The 22,677-nt window shown below is 41.7% G+C and overlaps 1 long non-coding RNA gene and 1 pseudogene across 1 annotated transcript; both read right to left on the bottom strand.

Moving 5' to 3' along the window:
* Positions 1–1,137: 1,137 nt before the first annotated feature.
* Positions 1,138–10,785, bottom strand: LOC117310623 (uncharacterized). Its single transcript, XR_004524740.1, has 3 exons — positions 10,675–10,785; positions 8,054–8,134; positions 1,138–1,283 (listed from the first exon to the last, which is right to left on the bottom strand). It is a non-coding gene; the product is annotated as an uncharacterized lncRNA (long non-coding RNA).
* A 1,202-nt stretch (positions 10,786–11,987) lies between these two features.
* On the bottom strand, positions 11,988–16,145 carry LOC117310630 (protein WWC3-like; annotated as a pseudogene).
* Positions 16,146–22,677: the final 6,532 nt, after the last annotated feature.

Raw genomic sequence — 22,677 nt, 5'->3', positions numbered from 1 at the left:
ATTCCCTCAAAGAGTTCAGGAAAATTGAAACAGAAATGGAAACTAAAACTGAGTTCTTCTGCCATGTTTATAATTACCCTCTCTATCCAAAACTTTATTCCCTTTCTTTTTCTCTACCTGTCCCTCAAGTCTGAGGGGTATCAAAAAAAAGGGGGGCATTGTAACTATGGAGGCTTCCTGGAACAGACACTCCCCACAATGTCCTCTGCCTGCCCTTGTCTGTAGAAAAACTTTACCCTCCTAGACTTCCCCCTAGTTCCAAAGAGCAAATTTAGAGAAGTCAGAATATGCAGAAAGAGAGGAAAACAGTGAAGCAAAACAGAAATAATAATAGTTCAGCCATTAAACAAAGTGAAGGACCTTTAGTTCCTCCTCCAGGGCTATAAATCATATTCTGAGCCATGCCCTTTGAGCTGTTTTGCAGATACTGAAACCCCCACCAGGTGGGAGAAGTTAACTTCATGCTGCCCACAAGCACACAGACTGCAGACTGGTTGGAACCAGAAGGTTGATGACGCTGACTCACAATGACCTCACCACCAACCAATCAGAAGAATGTCTATGAGCTGATCATGCAACCCACAACCCACCCCCTTCACCCTGTCTTTAAAAACCTTTCCCTGAAAGCCTGCAGGGAGTTCAGGCCTTTTGAGCACTAGCTGCCTGGACTCCTTGCTTGGCACCTGCAATAAAGGCTACACTTACCTTCACCACAACCGGGTGTAAGTAGATTGGCTTTACTGCACACAGGCGAGCAGACCGAAGTGTGGCTTGGGAACACTACTGGCGCTAAGAGTATGTGTGTAGAAGGGAGAGAAATCACCTTTATTTCAGAAACGAAATGGATTTATTTATGTGATGTGTTTATTTAAGACTCTTTAGGAATAAGATTTTGCATATCTCATTTTTTTAAGTTACTGTTTAAGTAAGCAGCCCATATCTTACTTTACCTGGATAAATTTCATAGAGAAGTAAACACTGGCTGAATGTTACACTTTAATTGCTAGGAGACCAGTCATCTTGTGGTGTCACAGCTACTCAGGTTGAGAACCACTGTGATGGTCTAGACGGTTTATCTGTGTAGGTCTGCCAAAGCAGCATGTGAACTCGCAGGGTTGAAAAACAAGGTGAGAAAAGTAGCTGAAGAAAATTTTATTTGAGATGGCACATATTTCTTCTGAAATTCAAGATGTGTCTCCTAGAGATGTGCCAACTGCTCCAGAAACCTCCATTAGATCTCCCATTGTGGGGTCACACATTCACCGGGGACTCAGTCTTGAGATCTATGATTGAATAAAATGAATTTCAGGCTCTGTCCGAAGGATCCTTGATTAAAAGACCATGTTACATGTTTTGTGTCTCCAAACCAGAGGAAGATAATGATTTTCTTTCTCTGGCCTTTCCCAGAAAACTTTGGATGTATAGGAGTTTTGTAACAAAGAGCAGGTAGTTAGAATGTCAAAAGCTTACAGTTAATTAAAGAAAACCAGACATCTCTCGTGAATGAATTTAGCACTTTTCTACGTATGGGAAGATACAACAGCCTAGGTTCACTGAAAGCATTCGCTTGATATGCACCTTAGCTATCTAGGGTCAGAATCATGTTCTTTCCCATCCTGAGTCCCCTCTGGGTGCACCACTGGGGGCGGCTGTAGTGGCTGAGGGCTTGATGGTGGGCTTCCTGTTTTTATCTTGAGTTCCTTCTGGGTTCACCTTCAGGGACAGCACAGTGGCTGATAGCTTGAGGGCCACAAAATCCTTTGTTTACTGATCTGGCTGGCAACACTCTTACTTCACAGTGTGCTCTTCTCTCTATTCCCTCAGGAAAACAGACTGTATGTAGAGACCATTCTTAATCCTGATCACAATACCACCATGGGCGTCTACCTCAACAAGACCTAAAGTGGTCCTGCTAGCAGTCTGCATGTATAAAGTTTGGCCTGCAAACTTCTTTAGTTTTGCTAAATAAACTAGAGCACCCAACACCCTTTGATCTGCTGTACATCTTCTGACCTCAAAGTCCTTCCTCAAACACCAAACACAACGAGAATGAAAGGGACAGCACATCTACAGAGAATGAGTACACAGGGACTCATCAGTTAAAATATCCTCCAGCTTCCAATTTCTGGTTATGGTGGGCAAGGCTTTTTTGGATCAAACTTCCTGCTTTTGAAAAAAACTACAAGCAATGTATGAAAACATTTCTTATGAGGGAGGTCCCTGGTGGTCTAGTGCTTAGGAACCAACACTTTCACACTTTCTGGGCCTATAGGCACAGGTTTAATCCCTGGTGGAAGAACTAAGATCCCGCCAAGCAGTGTGGCCAAAAAGAAAAAAAAAGAAAAAAACTTACCAATCCTCCTAAAAGGACCTAAGGGGTGAGAAGACAGAAAGGAAATTCCAGACTCAAAACCAGGAGCAAAAAGAACGCAGAGCAAGGTAATTAACTTTTCCTTCTTTCATAAAGGCTATCAGCTTTCTTTTTTTTTCTTTTTCTTTCTTTTTTTGCGGCACGCGGGCCTCTCACTGCTGTGGCCCCTCCCGCTGCGGAGCACAGGCTCCGGATGCACAGGCCCAGTGTCCATGGCCCACAGGCCTAGCCGCTCCGTGGCATGCAGGGCCCTCCCGGACCGGGGCACGAACCCGCGTCCCCTGCATCGGCAGGCAGACTCTCAACCACTGCGCCACCAGGGAAGCCCTATCAGCTTTCTTTTTGATGACCTCTTAAGGAAACAGGAATAGAAATCAAAGCCCAACGTTAAGTCTCAGGGTAAAGTTCAGTCTAATAGGAGACCCTGCCCACAACTAGCTGGGCCCAAAAGGGCCATAGCCTCACAAACAGCTGAGCTGAAAACAATCCCATCTTCCTTAGAACTTAAAAACAAATGAATTTCACACTGCCTGGTCAGCACAGGGAATCTCAAGGCTTGATCAAGGGGATTTCAGGCTGACAGACACCCCAGAGACCAGAGAGATCAGAATGCACATTATCTAAGAAGGAAGCCATTGTCCTAGGCCTCTTAATATTCTTACTAATTATATTTTGCATACACTGTCCAGCACAGATGGAACTAAGACAGCATGATAAAGAACCAGCACCCGCAGAAGTCAGGCTCAAACAGACTTCAGAATTTGGAACTTCACTGAAAGTATCTACAAGGATAAAAGACAATCTTGGCAAAGCGACCAAGCAGATTTGAAAAACAATCAAGAAGAACTTTTAGGAATGAAAAATGCAGTAGCTGAACTTAAAAACCAAATAGAATGGGTTTAAAGAATGTATTTACATTCAGTTGAAGAGCAAATTAGAAAAATGGTGGATGATGAGAAAAAGTTGCTCTAAACTCACCACGGAAAGACAAAAAGGTGAAAAACAGAAGTATGGATGAACCTGACTAATGTGGAAAGACCTAACACAGGCTAAATCCAAGTCCCAGAAAAGAGAGGAGAGAGGAAGGAAAACCTAATCTTCCAGAACATGGCCAGAAACCATTCAAGCTCCAAGAAGTTAAAGAGGAGAGGGGTGTGGTATTCTCAAGACCTATTTTGCCAGAAGAGGAGAAACAATTTTGAACTTTGGTGGTTTCAATATGCATGCTACAATTTCTACAGTTACCTTTTAAATAGCAGTATCAGAAATGGCTAACATTTAAAATCATTGAGGAAACATAACTACCGTATGACCCAGCAATCCCACTACTGGGCATATACCCTGAGAAAACCATAATTCAAAAAGAGTCATGTACCAAAATGTTCATTGCAGCTCTATTTAAAATAGCCAGGACATGGAAACAAGCTAAGTGTCCATCATCAGATGAATGCATAAAGAAGATGTGGCACATATATACAATGGAATATTACTCAGCCATAAAAAGAAACGAAATTGAGCTATCTGTAATGAGGTGGATAGACCTAGAGTCTGTCATACAGAGTGAAGTCAGTCAGGAAGAGAAAGACAAATACCGTATGCTAACACACATATATGGAATTTAAGAAAAGAAAGTGTTGTGAACAACCTAGGGGTACGACAGGAATAAAGACACAGACCCATTCAAGAATGGACTTGAGGACACGGGGAGAGGGAAAGGCAAGCTGTGACAAAGTGAGAGAGAGGCATGAACATATATACACTACGAAACGTAAGGTAGATAGCTAGTGGGAAGCAGCCGCATAGCATGGGGAGATCAGCTCGGTGCTTTGTGACCACCTAGAGGGGTGGGATAGGGAGGGTGGGAGGGAGGGAGACGCAAGAGGAAAGAGATATGGGAACATATGTATATGTATAACTAATTCACTTTGTTATAAAGCAGAAACTAACACACCACTGTAAAGCAATTACACTCCAATAAAGATGTAAAAAAGAAAAAAGTTTTGGTTATAGACAGTGGTGATGGTTACACAACACTGTGACTGTATTTAATGCCACTGAACTGTATATTTATAAATGGTTAAAATAAATATGCTTTATGAGTATTTTACCACAATACAAAAAGAGGAATATAAAAAATTTTTTAAAAAGTTGGAACATTACAAAATAATCAATCCAGGAAAGCTATGAAAGGGAAAGGGAGTGGGGGAAATAGCTGTACACAGAAGAGGCAGGACAAGCAGAAAGCACCATATAAAGTGATACATATATGTGTGTGTGTGTATATATATATATATATATACACATACATATAAATATATATCTCAAACCTTAAATGGGCCACACAAAAAGCCAGCATCAAAAAATAAAATACAGGTCAGGTTTATCAGGTTTACCTACGATCTACAGATATCAAATATCTGGAAAGAAACTGATATGCTGCATGAATGCTAAACAAAGGGATGCTATAAGAGGTGAACTACCAGGGAGATACTGTATTTTAAATTTGTGTGTTCTACCAAGCTTCAAGTAGATACTGCAAAAACTGACAAATATAAAAGGACATATAAAGAATATCACACCCAACATTCCTGGACACTATATTTAATTAAGCACCAAGACTGTCTCCACCATGCCAACCTTCTAGTGGGTCAAGCATGAGCTTTGAACTTGTTTCTACCATCGTGAAAGAAATTACTGGAAATACAGTTTGGTAGAAAGAATGGCAGATCAGGATCAAGAACCCACTTCCTTAGATGAAACCTATTTTAAAATTTTATTTTATTATTAAAATTAAATAAATTTAATTTATTAAATTAATAATAAATTTAATTGGATCTTTGTTGCTGCGCACAGGCTTTCTCTAGTTGTGGCGAGCGGGGGCTACTCTTTGTTGTGGTGCACGGGCTTCTCGTTGCAGTGGCTTCTCTTGTTGTGGAGCATGGGCTCTAGGCCCGCAGGCTTCAGTAGTTGCAGCACACCAGCTCAGAAGTTATGACACATTGGCCCTAGAGCACACAGGCTTCAGTAGTTGTGGCACATGGGCTTAGTTACTCCAGGGCATGTGGCATCTTCCCAGCCCAGGGATCAAACCCGTGTACCCTGCATCGGCAGGCAGATTTTTAACCACTGTGCCATCAGAGAAGTCCTGAAACTTTTTTGATTATACTTTTCCATACTGTTTTCTTCACTTCTGATCCAATCAAATTGGTCTTACATATTCAAAGGATGTGGATGAACAGGGAAAAAAAAGAGGAACACAACCTCATACTGCAAACAGAAGCAAACAAGTCTATCCAACAACACGCTGTTAACCAAGCATAGAGAAAATGTTGAGTAGTAAAGAGACTTCTAGTCTTTGCCTTCCTCAGCCCCAAGAGGTGACCTCTTAGCTCTTAGAACATCCAGCCTGGTAACAGTGTTTCTGGTGACCTGGGGGCTTCCGGCTACACTTGACAGTCTAACAGTGTGATATATGGTAGGGACTTGGGGCCATTGGGTATTAGCTCTACCACTGAAGGGACCAGAGGCTAGGATCAGCCACAGGGGTGGTCAGCCACATGGCTGAGCCCCAATAAAAACTCTGGACACTAAGGCTTGGGTGGGTCTGTCTGGTTGACCAAACTTCATGTCTGCTGTCACACGTCACAGCCAGGAATACTGAGCAATATCCATGACTTCACTGGGAGAAGACAATTGGAAGTTTTGTGTGTGTAGCTTTCCTAGACCGTGCCCTACTGCACCTCTTCCCTTGGCTGACTTTAATCGGTATCCTTTCCCTATAATAAATTGTAACCGTGAGCGTAACAGCCTTCAGTGGGTATTGCAAGCTGTTCTAAAGTGTTATTAAATCTGGGTGTGGTTTGGGGAACCCTCCCACCCACAAACTTGCAAGTGGTATCAGATATCAGGGTGTGGTATTGAGGATGACAATCTAACACTGCCACTGCTCGTAATCTACCAATACCACGTTAGTAATACCAGGAATATAATTCCAGGGTCAAAAAGAACTACAAAAACACCTTTGTCTCCACTCAGTGGATTTCTTGTCCCTAGGAAAACTGGCTTTGCAATTTTGATGTTATTTTATGTGTACTGTTTATAAAACTAAGTAACTTAATTAATACCAGGAGTTTCATCACAAGAGAAAGAGATACAGATATATGTAAAACAAAGTTAAGTTGGGGGGAAAATCTGTAAAGTTAAATTTTAACTGGAAATTTAATTTAATAAATAACGTTTACTTTAATTGGAAATAGGACATACAATTCAACTTCAAAAATTATTTTCAAAGGATTGCAAAAGTTGAGAAAATAAGAATAACGAGTCCCCATGTACGCACCCCCAGCTTCAACATTTTCTAACCCACGGCCAGCCTTGATTCATCTTTACCTAAGCAGTCCTGCACTGGGTCATTCTGAAACAAACGCCCAGCCACAGATCATTTGAACCTGAAATATTCTGGTACTCCTCTCTAAAAGGCAAGCAACTGCAACGGATTGCTAGGTTTCTTAGTCTCTTCCAATTTATGCTCTCTCTCTTTTCATCCACGTTTGAGTCTGTTCTCCTTTTTGACAAGAATTCCTCACGAGAGGTATCGTGCACTGCCACTGGGAGGCACATCATGTCTGGTTATCTCTTTTGTTGTCATGTTGAAATCAAGCAACAGGTTTAGGTGTCATAAGCGTGACCCCCAACACTAATATCCACTCGCAATGTTTTCACTTAAGGAAAAGAACTTTGACACCAATGAAGTATTCTGGTCTACAATTTCCAGGTGAGTAGTAAATAATCAGGAGTGCAGGTAACACAGGTGCAAAGTCCTTGTGGTGAAATAATACTTGAACAATCCCAGACTGTGGAGTACTGAATTAGACAGGAAGGCTGCACTCTTTAAAATTCAAAACAGGGAGGCAAACTCAGGTTAAAAGAGTCCCAAAGAGACACTACAGGAAACTGTGTGTGAGAACATTGGCTGGTCCTTGGATCCACGTGGGGAAGGGAACACAGGCACAGGAAAAGAAAGAAAGAATGTAAAAGCAATAGAACAAGATGTGAACAATCATTTGCAGGTAGGCAGAAAATAAGCTGCCATCGGTTATTTGTCCTTGTCCTATTTTTTCAGTCTTTCTATATTTTGTGGTATTTTGTTAAAACCAGTTGGGGAAAATATTGTACTTCATTAGCACATCAGATACCAGTTAACACTGGATGTGAACCTCTGTCAGAGGAATCTGAGGAGTGGAGAGGGGAAACAACTCTGCAGAGAAACATTTCATCAACACCAGGTTAAGGTTATTCGGACACCTTTAGCCCTTTACCTCAAGGAACTCACCTAAAGTCATCACACTCGAAACAAAGTTTCCCTCTCGTGGCCAACTGTAGTTTATATAGCTAACCTGCAGAGACTGGGCTGATGGATGCAGCCCAAAGGGAAGTCACACAACTGTTTAGCGTCAAGTTCAAGAGACCGTCTGGCAACTTCTCGTCCCAAATGTGTGGACTGGGATGAGAATGGGACTCAAGGAGAACATCTCTGCCAGAAGCAACCGTCACTTATCTCTCTGACTTCCACATTGCAGTTCTATCTAATCAAGGTAGGGTACAAGTAAAATAGAAGGAGCAACAGGAAAAAGGAAGAAAGAGAGAGAAGGTTGGGAGGGAAGAAAGGAAACAAATACTTACCTGTGTCCAATTTGATAAAGTTGGGTATGTTGCCAGTCCCTAAATCAATCAGTACTGTGTCGTTCACCTTGATGAGACAACCTGGGTATTGAACGGTACAAGCATATGAGTTACCAAGTGCAGGATTCCCTTTGAACCCACAGTTAACTTCCTCACTTCGCGTACTATCTCACACAGCAAAGAAAACCGATATAAAGTGTAAAAGCAAAGCCAACTGAAACCACCACCTAATTATTATCCCATCTGCATGATCAGATCCCCCAGATGGCTGTCCTCTTGCTCTCTGTACATCCCCTGCTGGACCAGTGCCTGCTTCGCCTACACCCTACTCACATGATTGACTTTGTCCTACATACCTGCCCCTGCCCCAGCTAGTGATTGCTGTAGCTTTAGATCAGAACACCTTTACCAGGATAGCTTAACAAAGGGGCAGTGAGGGGTGTGCCCCTCTACTAGTTTCCCTGGTAACTAATGAGCCAACCTGGTGTCAATTCCACCTATAACTGGTAACCTTCCCCCTACCCCAGGAGTCCTGCCTGCTGTGAGCTGCACATAATGGGGTGTTGCTCCAGGACCTTGCTTAGATGTGTAAGCCCCACCCCCAGCCATTAAACCACTGATGTCTACCTTGCTGACTCCAGGCTCTTTCTTTGGTCTTAAAGCTGGGCAAGTGCAGGGTTTGCAGGCCTAGGGCTTGCAGGCCTCTGGCCTGCAGCCCAAGAGTGAGACAAAGGAAATCTCACAGGGATGAAAGATTCAGGATATATAAAATTTTAAAAATAATGAAGTAAGATAAAATAAAGTAAGGTCAATAGAACGCTATGATAGTTTGATTTAAAATAAGAAATATGTTACTTTGGTCTTCATCCAAGGTTCTTCCTAACACAGAAATCAGTGAAAAGGTGAAATCAATGTCTTTTTTTATCCCTAACAAGCTTTTCAACCATGAGTTTATTTTAATGAGGAGACTTTTGGAAAACCCTGGATTACTATAGGATGGCAGCTGAAATATTTACAGACAAAATGATATTGTGTGTGGGATTTGCTTCGAAATATGAGGAGAAGTGAATGGAAGTGTAAGAGAAACAAATTTGGCCATGACTGATCCATGTTGAAATTTGGTCAGAGGACCATAGGGATTTATTTTACTATTTTTATACATTTATAGTTCTCCAAAACTTAAAAGGAATTTTAAAATGTATTTCCACTCTGTTTTAAGAACTCTAATTTTAAGAAATACTTTCAAACAATACAAATCGGAGGAAATGGTGACATAAGCAAAGAGAGGAATATTGATTATTACTTATTCCCACAACAGAAGAATATTTATTTAAGGAGTTTTCAACCAAAGTTTGATAATTCAGTGATCATAGGAAGAAAAAATTAGTTTACTTGTAGCTCTGTTTTAAAAGAAGCTGGTGGCAGCATTTTGACAGTTTCTTGAAAAGGGATATCAACATTTGCAATCTACCTCTGACTACCCTGAGTAAGACTGCCAATAAAATAGGGCAGTTTTCTTAATGACAAAGGAAACATATAACCATATTATGTCATACAGTTTATGATGCTCCCACGACGTCAGGAATTTATTCTAGGGCCTACAATAGTGCCAGGTAAGTAGCAGGTGTTCAGTAAATATGTTTTATTAATAAAGGAATGAATACATGAAAAAACATACGAATGACTGAGTTCTAAATTTTAATTGAGGAAGATATAGTATTTTATATCACTTCATCATGGGGACACAAAACTTAAGGATATACAAAGATAAACATAAGGCAACAGGACTTAACTTTTCGTTCATGTGGGATATGCTCCTGACAGTCTTAATTGATCAGAAGTTGCAAAATCAAGCCCACCATCTGCTCCACCACAGCCTCTAACACAGACCATTTGTCTTTTCCAGCATGAACAATGAACACTCAAAAAGGGGTCCTCCACAGGCAGCACAGAACTTTTCTTCATTGGTCTCGATTTTACTTCCTTACTATGATCTTATAAAAGCAATCACATGCAAGGCAGAGCATGGAGAAGTAAAACAGAGAAGTGGCAAATGTAAGAGGCCACTGCACGGCCATAGAAGCTGCATTTGGCTAAGATGGGATTTAAAACAACAAAAATCCCCCAGCTCTCTATCAGGGAAACACTTCCAAATGGAAATCTGTTTGAGCTGGGGATAGAGGGTGGAGAGGGGTATGTTATTCAGTGTTATTCAAAAGCACCTGTCTGGGGCATTTCTATGCTGGCACAGCTGCTAAGAAGAAGCACAGAGAAAATGCATTCTGCAAGCCTCCCCACATGAATGGAGACTGTACCTCAGATATAAATAACTTGCCATTTGCATCCTCTAGAGTCCCGTGGTAGACAGTTCTTTGTTTGATTTTAAAGTTTCAAATAGCTCAGGGAAGTTAGAGAGGGCCTAACTGTCCTCACTTGCTTACCCATGCTGTCTGCTTGGCTGCTCATTCTACTAAGGAATGTTTTGTGAGTCTCTACTTCCACTGCCAGTATATACACTAAGAAATTGACGAGGGAAAAAATATCAAAACAAAGATTAGAAACACATAGCAACAGATGACAACTGTGAATAGCATAAAGTTTTCAGTCTTAGTACTACTTACAAACTCTATTGTCCATATTTTCAACGGAAAAGAGGGAGAAGAAAGCTACAGGAAGAGTTGTATTTTCTTTCTGTCTTTCTTTCTTTCACATTTTGTGACTGATCTTGTTTACTCATCCAAAGCTTCATGAAGAAGAGTGCCTTTTAAATATAGTAAGTATATATTAGGCAAAATATTTATATCACTTGGCAATTCAAAGAATAGTTGTACCCTTTTATTGAATAAAAATATTTTTCCTCATGAGCTAGTTCTAAGATTTCTTAAGAAATGTTGGCAAGATTCCAGCATGGGGCGGGGGGCCTTCTGAGCGAAAGCACATGCTCTCCTGTGAGTGACTCGCCTGGTAGCTGTAGTTCCCACGGAAGCTAGCTTCCTCAAGAAAGCGCCTTCAAAGGTTATCGTGTCCATGTCGTGACTGCTCTATCCATCAGCGGATCCAGTGACTCAGTGAAAACACACCTTCTTTCTTCTATTTTCACTTTCCTGCAGGGCAGAGCAGCAGAGCAGAAGCTCCACCACTGCCCTCCTTGTCGGTCAAGATCAGATGGGGCGGACTGGAAAGGCAAGCGGGGCTGCTGAGGCCGGGTGAGGGTGGGCTGTGTGCCTGCCGGGGGCTCCGTGACCAGCCTCAGACCCGGGGTGGGCACGGAAAGGTGCACGGAAACCAGGGGCTATGGGTGCCCAGCCCGCGCGGGAGACCAAGCTCCGCAAAGCGCACCCCGCACTGACTTAGGACTGAGCCCCTAAGGTGGCATCTTAACAGAACATAAAGGGTGCGAAAGTGTACACTATACATGATAAATGCACACAGGAGAAACGGGACGAGTGACGAGTTCAGCACATAGTGTTTGCATTTCCGATGTCAGAACACAAAACCGGCCCCAAAGATCCATTCTACCACATGGCAAATACTGAAGAACCAAGTTTCAGTCTTAAAATACATCTTAAAGTCAGTATTCTCCTTCAAGGAGGAAGAAAAGAACCATGAATAAATGACAATAGAGTGAATTTGCCTGAGTTTCTGTCTTCCACCCTTCAAGTCAAAGAACACAGCATGGAAACTGTCGAATCTTCACACAACAGCTACTCTTTTATAAAATAACCTGTTTGAGATGTTAATTTAACAACAAGGAAAAGCCAAGCCCTGCTTGGCTTTTCGAAAAAAAATTGGACTTTCGAAAAAAAATTGTATATTAATAACTTTGCACAAATATTTGAAAGACAATTTTAGCTAGACAATTTTAGAACTTCGCAGAAATAAAATAGGCAGATACATACTCCAGCAAACATCATCAACCGGCAGCAGGGGTATGTTAGCCCGTGGTCTCGTGAAAAATGTTATCTTCTCCCTGGGTGGGCATGGAGAAAATTATGTTAGAAGGTGATATGCAGACACTGAAAGCTGGCAGGAAGCTCTCATATCAATGATGGCTTTCCTTGTTCAAAGAACAATCAGAATTTGAATTTCCATAATATATGTTCGTATACAAATTCTCAAAATTTTAATAGAAGTTATGATACTCCTAGGAGGGCAGGGATTTATCTCCAGTGGCTGGAAGAGTGCCTGCTACATAGTGTTAACTCTTGTTCTATCAACAAATGAATACATTTTAAAAATATATCAATAGATGAATTCTAAATCAAAACTGAAGGAAGTGGTTATAATATCTTGTGTTATTTTATGATAAGGACATAAAAATTACAGGTATAGAAAAAAACAAAGCTAAAAGTCAGGCACAAAGTAGTATGGATAGAACTGTGTTAACTGCGGCTGTATAAAAGAACAAAACCATGCAAAACTAATTTATGTCATTAGAATTCAACACAGTGTTTAAGGAAATTTGCCGAGTAATCTGGAAATACTGATAATGTTTTGATTTCTGTCATGTTCAGTTTATGAGAACTCACTAAACTATATTCGTAAGAAAAGAACATTTTCCTGAATATAGAGTATGCTTCACTCTAAATTTTAAAAAGCAAAGATAACACATACTGTACATATGTAAATTTCTGTTATTTATGATCATAAACATAAAAGATGTTACAAGAGCCAGTAAGTGAATTATGTTTATTAGATGAAATCAGTCATGAAAAAAATAACAGGTTAGGTAGTAACATGTGGTATGTTAATTCTTAATAAGCTGAATGCAAAATTAAACAAAAATGATCACACCTGGCCTTAATTAAAGCTCCACAGAAAATAAATCAGGAGAAAAATCGCACAATGCTAACAGCAGTGGGGATTCCAGCTTTGTTCTCGACTTCCTTGTGGGTCTCTCGCAATACTTACTTTACTCTTCATAATGACAAAGGTATGAGAGTAAAAATCAAGCGCGAGAGTGAGGCCTGGGCTTCTCCCCACCTGAACGCCTGCACCCAGCTGGATGGGCTCTTTGAGGTTCCGCCCGCGCAGCTGGCACACCCCTTTAGAGGCCTTCTTCAGCGTCTTCTCAGCGGCCTGTTCTTGAATGGAAGTCAAGTTTGGTCTGTCTCGTCTGGAACAGCAACGCGGGGTGAACCAGACGGGTTTGCTTCCAGTTTTAAGGAAGAGCGATGGAAGGCTCTGCCAGCTCCGGGCACCGGGAGGCGAGAAAGGCCCGGCCGCCTGCCCCCTCCCCGCGTTGGCGGGCCGGGGCCTCACCTGCCTCTCGGCCTCCCGCAGCAGGCTCCGGAAGCGCTCGTCGCGCAGCAGCCAGGCCGGGGGCTCGGCGTGGCCGCGGAGCTGGGCGTCCTCCAGGCGCTGGCGCAGCTCGCGCAGGTCGCACAGCTCCTCGGTCAGCTGCCGCTGCCGCGTCCGCGACGCCTGGAGGTCCAGCTCCAGGTCCAGGGACGTGCGCGCCGCCAGCGCCGCCAGGGAGGACCTGCAGGGCTGCGAGACCGCGGCCGTGAGCGCGCCCACCCCGCCCGCGCCCTTCCCGCAGCTTCTTCCCCGAGTGACCGACCCCACTGGAGAGAGACAGCCGCAGCGTGGCCCGACGCCAACACAACACGGATGGGGGCCACACGGGTTCAAACCTCCACTCCGGTAACGAGCCAGTGACAGCAAGCTGTCCGCTGTAATGACGACCTAGGCTTTGGCTAAAGCGCAGAGAAACAGACCCTCTCACGCGGGGCAGGAGGGCGTCATCTTTCTCAAGTGCTACTTGACAATATAAGCAAGAGCCACAAAATGTTGTGTTTTCTTTGGTTCTGAAATTTCATGTGACTTGCACCTGAAAGGCACAGCTGATGATGTGCAAAAGCTTTATGACAGAAAAATTCCTAAATACCTGACAAGAGAAAAGTGATCAAATACATTATAAGGCCCGCAGAAAACGCAGCTACTGTAGAAAGATGAAAAATAGACCGACATGGCAAAATCTTAATGGCCTACTGTATAACGGGAAAAAAGCACGTTATAAACCACGTTGAGGGCTTTCTGGTTAAACACACACAAGCTGTCAAAAACGTTCCTCCCCAGGGAATTCCCTGGTAGTCCGATGGTTAGGACTCCCCGCTTCCAATGCTGGGCTGCAAATTCAATCCCTGGTCAGAGAACTACAACTGCAAGCCGCACAGCGAGGCCGAACATCAACAACAACAACAACAAAAAACGCTCCTCCCCACACACGCCTGAAGTAAGCAAGTCTCCTGTTTTCAAGAAAGCTCTAAGACGAGAATAGAATTTTGTACACGGAGCTGAGAGCAGTACTTCCCACGCCATGGCTAACAACGCTGGGGAAGGCAGTTAGTGCAACAAAATCACAACTCCACGAGCCTATCAGCGTTGTTGGGAGGACTGAATAACTGTATGCGTTTTACACACCCCTAACACTATTTTGCACATATACAGAAGTTAAATGCAAATCTAAGTGACTTAATAAACACAAACTCATTTAAAAGCTCTCCTGAATTCATAGTAGAGCTCACTGGTTCCCAACCACGGGTGACTTGGGCCCTCCGGGGACATTTTTGGTCGTCACAACTGGGGGAGGGGGTGGTACCGGCAACTAGTGGGTCAAGGCCAGGGATGCAGCTCAACGGCCCACAGTGCACAGGACAGCCCCCAACAAAGACAGACCTAGGCCAAAATGCCAACAGCATGGCTGCTGAGAAATACTTTTGTTGCTGAGTTATGTATTTTCTTATCACTCTCAGTCAGCGGCTACTCTAAATACAACCACCACAAGGAGATCTGGGAATTTCTTTTTCTTTCAAAGAATTCTTGCCCGGGAAAGTCAGGGAACCACTACCTTACAAATTAAAAGGAGCAAAACTGTGTAAACTGGCGTGACGTGGAGAAAAACTCCGGTGTATATAAAGGAAAACTGTAGAACAGTCCTATGTAGGAGAATGCGCCACGGTGAAAGACCCAAATTTTCTAAACTGTATATACTCCCTTGTCAAAAAAGAAAGAAGAATCTCTCATACAGAATGGCTGTTTATTAATTTATTATATTTTAAAATGTAAAGATCATGTATTATCTTAGATTATGACATTATCTTAGGAAATTAACAAATACTGGTAACATTGACATTACATACACTTTTAAAAATTATATCTAAGTAAACAAGGAAATAAACATATTACCTTTCAATTAATCTTACCTAAAATATTACCCCTTCAGGTTTGTGGAAATAACTCCCAGCGTACATACAGACGGCAGATTAGTCTACGTGGCACATACCTGCTTATAGCGAAGGGTTCGTCTTTCCAAAGTGTTTCGGACAAGGGGGGACTTGCGGGCCAGCATTGAACTGTCGCTGTCACTACGATAAAGCTACACCAAAAAGACGGAGGTTCAGAAACACTTCCTCAAGAGTTCAACATTCATTCTCTGTGTACTCTGAACTGGATTATTTTGTTTCTCGTGCAGGTACTCAAACAGTTATGACGTTTAGAGCTTTTACCAAGACTTTGGGTTTCGCGTACAAGAAAACCCCACACAAGAGTTTCAGGCCAAACAAAGACAAACCAAATAAGCAGACCAACCCCCGGCCCCACCCCTGCTTCAGGTCCATCAACCGAACCAGCTGAGGTTTTCCAGGCTAATCGCGCAACACAATTTCGGTCCTATCAATGCCAACTGCCACTTGGTACGGTGTGACGCTCATGTAAACCCGCACTCCCCTCAGCGCTTTTCACTTTTTATCAGTCATTCTCATTTGCTGTGTTTCTAGCTTTGGCAAGAGCTGGGAAGAGTGGCGTTCCAGATAAGAGCCTCGTTCCTGGCAGGAGGACAAGCCCACACCACTAACACCCACCCTGCCCGTCAAGGGAAAAGGCCTGTCTTTAAAAAGAAAAATAAATAATGCCGACTTCACTGGAGCCGAGACGTTACGTATTTCATTTGGCGGCAGGTTTTCATTTCAGGATCAACATGTATCTGTGTGAAAGCAAAGTCCTGGCCTTCACGGCCTTACTTTCCATGCCAGTGAACCCCAGATAGCAGGAAATGTTGCAGCACTGCACTTACGTGCCTCCCAGTCATCACAAACATATATAAAAACAGAGGCCTCTAGAAGCATCGCCGGTCAGTGCGTGTGCCTTTGTGCTGGGCACAAAGCACAGTGCAGGGGCTGGAGGCCTGTCTCTGGGGAGGTGAAGGGCTTCCTCCTTCACCGCCCCGTCCTCCTCAGCAAGCAGGCGGGAGGCTGCTCCACAGGGGTTCAGCAGGAGTCTAGGATAAGGAAGGATGGCCTTCGATCAGGCACCTCCAGCCGCGTGATGAAGCATCAGGCCCCACAGGGCCGCAGCCTGATGGGGCGGGAGTGCCCCGCCTGACCCTGGGCTGCCCGGGGCAGCGCGACTGGGACACCTCACTGCGTGGGGAGAGGAGCTGCAGGCCTCGCAAACGTGGCCACCCGGGCCCCAGCCCCTGTTGCTCCCTCCTGTGAGTAAAGGATTCCCTGCCCAAGTATCCATTGACAGACGAATGGATAAAGCAGGCGTGGCACATATATACAGTGGAATATTCCTCAGCCATAAAAAGAAACGAAACTGAGTTACTTGTAGTGAGGTGGATGGACCTAGAGTCTGTCATACAAAGTAAAGTAAGTCGGAAAGAGAGAAACAAATACCCGTATGCTAACACATATATATGGAATCTAAAAAAAAAGGCTCTGAAGAACCTAGGGGCAGGACAGGAATAAAGACGCAGACGTAGAGGATGGACTTGAGGACATGGGGAGGGGGAAGGGTGAGCTGGGACAAAGTGAGAGAGAGGCGTGGACTTATATATACACTACCAAATGCAAAACAGATAGCTAGTGGGAAGCAGTCCCATAGCACAGGGAGATCAGCTCCCTGCTTTGTGACCACCTAGAAGGGTGGAGTAGAAAGGGTGGGAGGGAGACGCAAGAGGGAGGGGATATGCGGATGTATGCACAGATATAGCTGATTCACTTTGTTATACAGCAGAAGCTAACGCAACAATGTAAAGCAATTATACTCCAATAAAGATCTATTAAAAAAATACCACAGACTAGGGAGATTAAACAACAGAAAAGTATTTTTTCACAATTATGGAACTCAAGTCCTAGGTCAGGAGGGCTGTCAGCAGGGTTGATTTCTATTTTGTTTATGTCTGGTTTAATCATTACTTCCTTCCTTGTGTTAGTTGTCATTTATTTGCTCCTCTTTTCTAGTTCTTTAAGTTGTAAGGTTTTGGTTTGTTGATTTGAGATATTTCTTCCTTTGTAAGGTAAGAGTTTATAGCCATTAATTTCCATCTTAGTAGAGAGGAGGAAAACTTGCCACAACGTGGCAATGATGTTCTAGATATGACACCAAAAGCACAGGCCACAAAAGTAAAAAGGGCACAATCAACAGACCTCAAAGACAACCCACTGAATGGGAGAAAATATACCCAAACCATGTATCCAGTAAAGAATTAATATCCAAAGTATCTGAAGAACTCCTGCAAGTCAAAAACAAACAAATCTCATTTTAAAACTGGCAAAGAACTTAAAGAAGATATACAAATAGCCATTAAGCTACATGAAAATATGATCACACTATGAATCCCTAGGGAAATAAAAAAGCAAATCCACAACGAATACTACTTTACATCCATTAGGATAATTATTGTGAAAGAAACAGAAAACAACAGGTTTTGGCAAAGACTGGGAGAAAATGGAACTTCAAGTGCACTGCTCACAGGAATGCAAAATTGTGCAGCCACTGTAGAAGAAAATATGATGGATTCTTAAAACATTTACTGTTGAATTACCATATGATGACCCATTTTTATCTCTAGGTATATACCCAAAAGAAATGAAAGCAGGGACTGAAACAGATATTTGCATAACAATTTTCTAGCAACATTATTCATCATAGCCAAAAGATGGATGCAACTCAAGTGTACATCGACAGATGAATGTATAAACAAAATGTGTTACATATGTACAGAGGAATATTGTTCAGCCTTAAAAAGAAAGGAAATTCTGATGCAACCAACATGGATGAACGCTGAAGACATATGCTAAGTGAAATAATTCAGACACAAAATGATAAATATTGTATGACCGCATTTATAGCAGGTAGCCAAACTAGGCAATCTCAGAGAAACAGAAAGTGGAACAGTGTTTACTAAGACCTGGTTTGGGAAGAACTGGGAGTTACTATTCAATGGGTACAGAGTTTCAGTTTGAGATAACGGAAAAGTTCTGGAAATGTAATGGCAATGACTGTACAACATTATGAACGTACTTAATGCCACTAAATTATACACCTGAAAGGGTTAAATAGGTAAATTTTATGTTATATATTTGCCACAATAAAAAACTTAATAAAGCTTTAAAAGCTCAAAAGAATCAGTATTATACTTTACTGATTTATTTGGTCTCTTGCATGCATGCTCTTGAAAGCAGGGCTGTTTCTTTTCTGTGCTGTTGCATGTGCAATCGGTGGTACATAACAGGTGTTCAATAAATACCTGAGGAAAGAATAGATATGGAGAGTAGGTACTGGTATCTACAAAAATTAAAGAAAACTATATATTGTCCCTGCTATCAATAAATGTATCACCCATTGAGCAGATCAGTTACACGCATTAAATACCTGAAGAATTCCAAAGAAACATGAAAACAATATGCAACAGTGTAGTATTGACTGTAATATGTAAATACTCACGGAATTCAGGATGAATTACTACGGGAAAATCATCAAGAAGAAAATCTGAGTAACGTGCGACATAAAAGGAAAAAGAACGCAGTCTGAAATGGCATAGAGTGGGCACAAAGCAAATGTAAAAATTCAGGAGAAAACTTTAAAGTGGCACCAAAAAGACTAGGGGGTTGGGGGAAGCCATAAAAAGCCTATTAGATCTATTTAGCTAATAGCAGGTCTGCAAGTTAGGATAAAGTACCTAGGTTTGCACTGATGAGTCAGAAAAAAAATACAGCATCCTAAGCAAAGTGATGACCTAAGGGAAAGATGTTTAAGGGAATCAATCTGAGGCTGAAATGAAAAATAAACTAATGTGGGTGGAAAATAAAGGCAATTTATGCAAAAAGTTCCCATAATGATCCGTTAAAGATATACCGAAGCCTATGGATCCTCTACCCAAGAAAAAAATCCATATACGTTGTGTGGCATATGATTATCAGGTTGAGGACCTCAGACCTAGGCTAAAGAACTGGCTGTGAAAAGAGAATGGCATGATTAAATCTAGGAGTTTACAATAAAGTAATGTAAAAAAACCTTAAAATCAGACACTTGCACTATGGATCCATTCACATAAATCAAATAGGACTAAAATTGACCGATATTTTGATTTTTAGATCTATAAACTGTTTGCTCTCTAGGGACATGGTTTCCTAGGACTGCTTCAGGATTTTTAGCGAAGACTGAAACTCACAACTTCATGTTTTCTTTTAAAAGCATAAAACTAGCATCAAAATAAATGACAGTGTTGGATTATGATACAGAGGACAGGAAAACAAAGCTGTGATTCCAAACTTATAACAAAAAATTTACTTTTAAAAATTAAGGGGGACGATCTCCCCCCAAGACACTTATTAACTACAAGGGAAAAATATTAATTTTATTGTGGAGAAACGTTGACAGACGTCATTTTAACAACATAAATAAAGCTGACTTCTTTAGCAGTATAGCAAATTCACAACATGTGTCTCCTGATAGTATACATATGACTCAACGTCACTTCTAGATATTTCTGCCAAAAACACAAACCTGAATCTAATGAGGAAAAATCAGACAAAGCCACATGGAGGGACGTCCCACAAAATAATGGGCCTGAATTTGTCAAACATGTTAAGGTCATAAAAGACAAAAATGTTCCAGAATAATGAAGATGAAGGAACTTGAGAGGTAAAAGCAAAGCATAAACCTTTATTGGAACCTTGACAAAATTTTTTTTCTTTTTCTTTAAACCATATTTGTGTTTCAATTGGTTAAATTTAAATATGTCTATAGATTTGAAAATAGTACTAATTAGTTAATTTTCTGATTTTGATTACTATGGTAATGAGGCAGAATCATTGTCTCTAGGAAAATACACTGAAGAATTTGACTGGAAAAGGGTATGATATCTATAAGGTATTCTCAAATCAGAAAAGAAATTATATCATGTTAAGTAAATGGAACACTTGATTGTTAACTGGATCCCAAATAAACAACAAAAGAAACAAACCAAAATGCAACTAAATAATAAACAAATAGGACTTCAAAGGAAATACCTAACTTTTAAAAATACTTATGAAGCTGTGGACTAAGGATGCCACCTGCCATATCAGTGAACAACAGCCATCAGACACTACAGCTGCCCCCAGTGCTGAGCCCTGAGGGAACTCAAGATAAAAACAGGAAGCCCACCATCAAGCCCTCAGCCACTACAGCCGCCCCCGATGGTGCACCCAGAGGGGACTCAGGATGGGAAAGAACACGATTCTGACCCTAGATAGCTAAGGTGCATATCAAAGGAATGCTTTCAGTGAGCCCAGACTCTTGTATCTTCCCCTATGTAGAAAAGTGCTGCATTCATTCACTTGAGATGTCCGGTTTTCTATAATTAACTTGCAGCAGTGGTGGAGGCAAGTCCTTGTACTGTGCAACCATCCCTATGCGGAAACCCACTCATTTTAACGAAAGCTTGCTCTGCTGGGAGCACGGATAAGTTCTGAGCATTGTGGTGGTTTTACACTACCAGAGGGAAAACCCAAGACACGTAAAAGGAGCTAAAACGACTTTAGGGCAAAATCCCGGAGGAGTTAGACTCACAAGCAGCACGCTGGCCCACCCCACAATTTCACTAGAAAATTTTATCCCCAACAAATTCAACTTTAAAATGGGAAACAGACACTCTCAAACAGGGAAACATGGAGTGTCAGAAAGCCAGCCTCCTCGCTAACACTCTAGCCAGATTCACATGCAATACGTATGGAGCTCATGCTTGCAAGGACCAACCGAATTAGGGCAATTACACCAAGAGATCTCAACCTTAAATGGCCCAATTGGGTCTGTTTTGACATTTGAAAACCGGGGGATTTTTTTTTGCATATGCAGCTAGAAAAAGATCAAACAGAAATGGAATGCTTATTTCAATTGGTATTTAGAAGCGTCTAAAAGGGGAAATGATAAAGTAACTTCTTCGCAAAAAATCAACAAAAGGTTGCTCAAAATGCTACTAGAATTTTTAAAAGCCACTAGCGTTAACCTTGTCTCTCACTCCGTTCCTTCTTTATATCCTCCTTTATCCGAACTGCCTAACCCAGACGCGCTCTCTCTCTCTTCCACCAACCCCATTCTCCTGCTGCTTCCCCTTCCCCGGGAAAGGAAGACATAAGATCAGAAGTACTCATACCTCCCTTGAAGGAGAAACCTATTACAGGAAGAGGTGAACTGTACTCTGCGCTTACGTACACATCCTGGACCCGAGCAGAACTTAGTTTTAGCTAAGGACTTTCTCGAATGTAGTCAAGATCCATTGGGATTTGCTAAGGAATTTGAGCTAATCGTCCAAACTTATGAGCTCAGGTTTTCCGATTTATATCAAGTAATACAGCTATTAGTTTCTAAAAGTCAAACAAAGGAATAAGTAGAGAAAGCAGGATGGAGAGACCCCTTAACAAATTTTGATTTATACAACCTACAGGCTCAAGGTGAATGCAAGGAGTTAGCTCATAAATTACTCAGAATTATCACAGAGCTTTTTCCAAAAACTGCCGACTGGTCAAAGATTCAGCAATGTAAACAAACACGAGATGAATCAATCCTGGATCACAACGAGAGGTTCAAGGAAACTTTTAAACAATATTACGGCATGACACCCGAATCATTCTTTAACCACCAAGATGATTCTTTGCTTAACTCCATCTTTTTAGAAGGTCTGGATGAGGAATCGGCTGCTCTAAACGACACGATTTAGGCATGTTAATCATTTAGATATGATTTGTCTGTATCACATACAAATGCCCTTGTCATGCTGGCTGACCAACTTTTCAAAAGTACTAAAAAGAAAAAGATGCCTCTATAAAAATTATGAACATTCAGTTGCAACAATTAAATAATCAATGTCAGTCTAAAATTAACCCAACCCTATTCAATCCGCGACTGGTAAATTCTGAAATTTGCTTTTACTGAACAACACCGGGTCATTACTGGGGAAACTGCAAGACAAGAAAAGAGAGACCTAGAAGGGAAACCAGATACAGACTGTAATTTCAAGTTAAACAAGAGTAAGGCTGATCTGAGGGAACCTCCTCCTCTCTAACACCCTGGAAGAAATACAAATGATTATATGAGGAGAAAACAATTAAAGCAGTAATAGATACAGAAGCTACCTTTTACATTTTGAACCCTATCAAAATTAAAGGCTCTCTCTCTCTAACACCTCAGGACAGATGGTAGGGGTTTCTAATGCAAATATTAGGACGCTTAAATCATTACCTTTAGAATTATAACTAGGAGAACTTAAACAAAGGAGCTCCTTTTTCCTAGTAGAATATACCCCTATTAACCTGAAAGGTATAGATTTATTAGAAACTTATGATGCTCATATT

The sequence above is a fragment of the Tursiops truncatus genome (assembly GCF_011762595.2).
Source record: "Tursiops truncatus isolate mTurTru1 chromosome Y unlocalized genomic scaffold, mTurTru1.mat.Y SUPER_Y_unloc_1, whole genome shotgun sequence".
NCBI lineage: Eukaryota > Metazoa > Chordata > Mammalia > Artiodactyla > Delphinidae > Tursiops > Tursiops truncatus.
The sequence above is the reverse complement of the archived record's forward strand: the minus strand, read 5'-3'. Positions and strand labels throughout refer to the sequence as shown.